Source organism: Pectinophora gossypiella, chromosome 6 (assembly GCF_024362695.1).
Source record: "Pectinophora gossypiella chromosome 6, ilPecGoss1.1, whole genome shotgun sequence".
Classification (NCBI taxonomy): domain Eukaryota; kingdom Metazoa; phylum Arthropoda; class Insecta; order Lepidoptera; family Gelechiidae; genus Pectinophora; species Pectinophora gossypiella.
In genome coordinates this window covers 8465342-8471341 of record NC_065409.1, presented here as the reverse complement: position 1 = coordinate 8471341, position 6000 = coordinate 8465342, and the positions used below count along the sequence as shown (strand labels likewise).

General features: G+C 36.2%; 1 protein-coding gene across 1 annotated transcript in view; it reads left to right on the top strand.

Moving 5' to 3' along the window:
- The first annotated feature begins 479 nt into the window (after positions 1-479).
- The window catches only part of LOC126367915 (G-protein coupled receptor dmsr-1-like), a 49392-nt gene continuing 43871 nt past the window's right edge, over positions 480-6000 (top strand). The window contains exon 1 of the mRNA XM_050011717.1: positions 480-783. The gene's annotated coding sequence lies outside the window, so the exon portion shown is untranslated. The remainder of the gene's footprint in view (positions 784-6000) is intronic.

The window sequence follows — 6000 nt, the reverse complement described above, 5'->3', positions numbered from 1 at the left end:
CCTGAGAGTGCCCAGTGGGCGTCGTCTGGGAGGATGAATATTTGAAAGGATTAATCGACTCTAGTGGGTCGATAGCGATAAGCGCTGAATGAGGGAAATCGTCGACCACGCCGGCGCGGTCGGTATCGGGGTCCTGAAATTATGAACCATAAGTTGCCATAATTATGAGTTATGAGGGTTCAAAAAATCGGCGAAACGTTTCGAGAAAAGGTAGGTAGTGCCTGCCCTTGCGCTTCCCTTTGCTCGTCTTGGCGGATAAAATTTATGTTTTTAGGTGTTTTTGGTCTATTAGAGAAACGACATGAAACCAGTAGGTCTTAAGTGCAACCAGTTAATTTATTACTTTGCAAGAAACTGATTGACTTTTGCACCTTATCGTACAATGTAGCAGAGGGCTGGGCGGCTGAACTCAAGCGACTGACCGGTTGGAAAACGCCCGAAGTTTTCCGCAGAGTTGTAGGAGTGAAGAGCCGGCGAGCGCGATATAAGCAAGTAGGCAGTCTTGCTGGGAGCGGCTCCGCTACAACACGCGCGCTAACCTCTCCGCTCCGCTCACTACCAACGTAAATAATTCTGAACACGAGACTCTCCGGCCCTTGACAAAATTATGAATTATTATTCTCATGCATCCAACTTTATCTCTCTGACCCTGTTCGCATTCGGAACGAGATCGCCGCAGACGCAACGAAATGAACTTTTCTAAAATTTAAGTTTTTGTGATTGTTGTGATATAAGTACTTGAGTGATGTCCGAGAAATATTCGAAGAAAAACTTTTTATTATAGTAAGTATTGTTTCCTTAATATTTTTGGTCTAAAGAGCATGACATTTAAGTAATAGATAAATGAAAGTTTGAGATGAAACTTATACAAACTTTTGGCTATCTTGATTGTTTCGCAGTTCTTGGTTATATCGCATATTAAACGATATAAAATTATCAATCATGCATGAACGATGTATTCGTTTTCCGGATTATTCAGTTTTTAAAAAAACACTAATTTAAAACATGTTTTTGGGGGATTAAAATTAAAAAAGAATACTTACGTAATTTTTTTTCCTTATTTATAACTGTTACAAATCTTTTTGTAATTATTACATATTTTAAATTGCAACTATAGTAACTTTTAGTGATAATTTTTACTTGTACTTATTTTTTTAATAAACATCTGTAAGTAGATGAAAACTGTAAATTTATTACGAAATAGGTAAGTATATAAATGCAAAACAAAAAAAGTATATCGGCCGTGATCCAGTGGTTGAGCGTTAGCCTCACGATCTGGAGGTCGCAGGTTCAAAACCCGGTGAGGATATAGTATCACAAAATCACTTTATGATCCCTAGTTTGGTAGTTTGGTTTGGAGTGTTAGGACATTGCAGGCTGATTGATCACCCGATCGTCCGAAATTAGAATGACCCTTACTTAAATAAGTATGTAGTCGTTACATGAGCCATGTCAGGGGCGGCCCAGTAGTGATACCAAGGTTGATGAGTTCCGTCATTGATCTCGTAACCTACACGAGGGAAAAACTCCGATGCATGTGACTATTATGTGTCTGTCTATAATGTGATAATGCCTTGTTAAATCCTCTATTCTAGTCTTCTAGTGTGTCAGGATCGAAGCAAATGGAATTCTATAGTCTCTGCTTACCCCGGTGGGAAATAGGCGTGAGTTTATGTGTGTATGTTGAGGAGCTCGGTGGCGCAGCGGTTAACAAGCTCGGTCTGCGATTGTTGAAGTTAAGCAACTTTCGCAAAGGCCGGTCATAGGATGGGTGACCACAAAAAAAAAAGTTTTTATCTCGAGCTCCTCCTTGCTTCGGAAGGCACGTTAAGCCATCGGTCCCGGCTCTATTAGTAGTCGTTAATAACCATCAATCCGCACTGGGCCCGCGTGATGGTTTAAGGCCCGTTCTCCCTATCCATCCATAGGGAAGGCCCGTGCTCCAGCAGTGGGGACGTTAATAGGCTGATGATGATTATGTATGTGTAATGTGTATGTATATAAACCCTCTATTCCAAGGAGTGGATGAAGGGTTCTTTATGAACACATCATTTCACTCAATTGTGGGCTATTCCGCGAGATGTTTAGTTCTCCGTTGGGTCCATCGGAGTCATAAGTTCGAGGGCGATCGTCTTGTTCTGTATATGTATCTACCGATTGTAGTTTCTTAGGAAATGGAAAGGAAATTGAAAAAGTAAAAAAATGATTGTAAAACTTTTGTATCTGAAAGTTTGAAAGTAGAGTTCGTGTTGAGTGTAATATATTTTCTGTGATCTATTATTAATCTCTTGCGATCCCAATAGAGGATGTGAGAGTTACCAACTATTTGTGTTGTGTTGTGACTTGCTCTGCAACCCCATTATATTATTTAAAACGTTAGATCTTCTAATCTTTATAGGTGTCATTGTAAAGTGCAGCTTTAGTAGGTAATCTTCGTTAGAATTCAAGCATTTAGATACTACGACTGCTAAGCTTTACCTTAATGACGTTTGTGTAATTATTTTTATTTAAATATTCGTTGTCATAGCAAAGGGAAATGGAGAATTTTAATGCTGCTAATCAACCCCGGTATGGTCGTAAATAGCAAAAGAACAAGACACAATTTGTTGCTCGGCCTAACTCCATTAGGATACATCATCTTCTTAGCGTTTATCACAAGGTTTGCTTACCTGATCTGGAGTAATGTGAAAAGTAGGACAGGTCTGATTTTTAAAGAAGCGATTGCCTCGCTAATCTTCCAACCCGAATGAATACCAGTCTAATTACAGGTTGGGCCACATACCCCCGAAAATCATTTCTCCCAATCTAGATTACAGGTATGAATTCAGTGTGACAACACATAACATACTTACCATAAGCTTACGACTATATCTGAATGGTGTAGTCAGAGGCACATCCATCGTAAGATGATCTAAGTATCCGCACCTTGCCGAGCTGCCTGTTTCTCTTTCTGTTGTTAAATCATTTTCTAAAAAAACATAATATTTGAGTCAGCATAATATTAGAGCAAAAAATAACCGTTGGATTCAGGCTTCTTTTTCTTCTTCAAGTTATTGCTTTTTATTACTAACGAGAGTTTTAACTTTTGAACTTGGAGTTTGTATTCATCCATTACAATTGGAGTGAAGAAGAAACGAAATATTTCTCCCGACACGCCGAGCTGCTTCGGTTATTTATATTTATGATTTAGGTACTCTTTTTGATGGATGACTCTACAATAAGAAGAAAGTCACTTGATTTGAACTGTGATTTGAATATTCATAAATGTTTGCTTTTATTAAAGTAAAGAGAGATGTAGAATTACGTTTTTGATAAAACGCGATTATACGATATATGAGTATATTTTGCTTGTACGTAAAATCAATCACTTAGGTGCCGTAACAAAATCAAACATTTAATGCGCATAAAGGGAATCGTACCTAACGCTATGAATATAAACATGCTTTTGCATGAAGTATTAGTCTGTATGAGCATTGTATTTTCCAAATAGCGCCTCTAATATGAAAGATGAATCTTTGAGCGCGGATCACATTCACAGAGTTACTAGTCTGTCGAGTTGAATGGCGATGCCTATCTCTCAATCCATTCTTTCAATCCATTTACCTTATTACGTTCCTACATCGTGCCTGGCATTGCCGTAACTATTGTTGGTATTTCCAACAATTGTTCTCTTTTTGCAATAGAAATTATAACACGATTACATACAAAACATTCTTTAAAGAAAGATAAATGAAGTTCTTTGTTTGTAATAAGAAGAAAACAACATCTGAAGGAATAATTCCGAGATATCTTCCTCCAACTAACATATTATATTCATCAATCCTCGAATAGTTGTGAATGAAAAAATACACAATATTACCCTCCAATGAGAAAAACTCCGAGTGACATTATTTATGCGAGTTATGAAAGCCATATTTCTTAGCGAGACTCTTAATATTTTTTTATGAAGATATCTGGAAGTTGTAGAAAAGTAAGTATTCTAATAAATATTGGGAATACAGTAATGAATATAAAGGGGCTTATGATGAAATTTAAGAGACTTAAAAAGAATAGTAATGTTAATAGTAGCAAAATAAGTTGAATCTTATTATACTTAAGACTTTATCTTTATCCCATTACGGAGTATTTTTGTTATAACAAACAGTAAAGATATAAATGGACATGTTAATAAAAAAGCTAAGAATTTTATTTTATTATAAGAAGAGAAAAAACGCGAAGTGAAAGCGGAAAAGATGGTGTAAAATTCAGGAGGTACCTATAGCCATTAGTGGGATAATGCAGGCTGATGGATTAGATGGAAGAAGATGATGAGTAATTTGCAAATACATTTAATCATGCTTGACACTGACAACAGTTTCTAAAAGTGAAACTTAGTAATTACATTTTAAAACGAATTCGTTAATTTGGTTTAATCGCTAGTTATAAACACGAGAGCTCCGTAGAATGTGCAATCTTAAGATACTTAAGCTTAGACGCTAATAGTTTCGGAGATATACCTTGATGAGGGTGATGTAAAATAGAAGATTTTCTCGCGAAGACTGTCTATTATGTATGGAGTCGCCTTATAATGAAAACCACGTAAGATTATTTTTGAAAACACAAACCGAATGTGATTTTTGTTAACAAAACCTCGCAATATACACGCTAATTTAAACCAGATAAAATATTTGTGGTCTCAATTTTTACCTGAATTGAAATTAATTGAAAAAAAAAGCGATGTTTTGTTGAAGAAAATCACACTCTGATGTCATTTTTCCAAAAGACGCTTACGTGATTTTCGCGCTTATGTAGCCCTAATACAGGATGGCAATCATTGACTTGTCTATATGAAGTGCAGCCACGTGGATAACACTTTCTGATTTGGTTTTTGATAAGATTTAGATGGAGCAGACTGTAGGTGGTGATTTGACGCATAAACCTGTCAGTTTAAATCGAAAAACGATCTAATTTTGTTCATCGCCGCTGCGCAATTACTACTCGTATCAATGTAACTCATTTAGGTATACCTATCAATTAATAGTAATTAAATCAAGTATTTAGATTATAATATGGCCGGTGTCAGATAAGCAGGCTCTTCAGTGAGATATTTCTGTATTTTTTGTACTTCTATACATTTCCCTTTACCTATATTAGATATGTCAGTTTATTGACTATTTCCTACCATTTCAGTTTTAGAATTTACTTACTTGACGCGCTCGTGTAAGCACTTCAGAACACACTTTGAATTGTTCATATTGGATAAATATACCTAGTTACTTATTTACAATATAAGCAAACTAACACTCAACAACGCTTTTTAGACTGTTTTTAGATCTGTATAATACTTTATTGTGTTAGGCTGACGCGTGGGAAGTTGATTCAACCGCTTTTTCTGAGAAAAAATATTTTGTTGCTATCTTTATTTTGTATCATTAAGTACTCTTGAGGCGTAAGAGAGGAGACTTTCGGAGTGACGTAATGGGTCACGTCCGTTAACGTTAACGTCCATTACGTCTGGCGCACTTTGGATGATCAAGGGATACATCCCTCCAGGGCCTACTCAAGTGGAAAATGTTCCTATTTCTATAATCGCTTATGCATAGTGATCAATACCATATATCATAATAATGTTCAGTTTTCAATTCACAATTTATAATTTATCACATAGAGTACATAAATGTATTGCACCTAATATTCCATGTAAGACCATGATTCTGAGTATCAGGTGGAATTTTCAGCCGCAAAATCCATGATTCTTTTGTTTAAATTATTTTCAAGTCTATACTTTTGTGATGGAAAATTCTACTTGATATCAACTCAGAATAATGAGCGGAATCTCAACTCAGAATAATGAGCGGAATCATCCCTCTCAGTAAATGGTACACAAAACAGTAAATGGTGGTACAGTAAATGGTATTCTTATTTCGGTTTGCGGTGGAAAATGTCCTCGCGTCATTTGGTATCCAATTGTGCCAACATTACACTGCAGTTATGTCTAAAATTCCGTCCATTTATTACGGT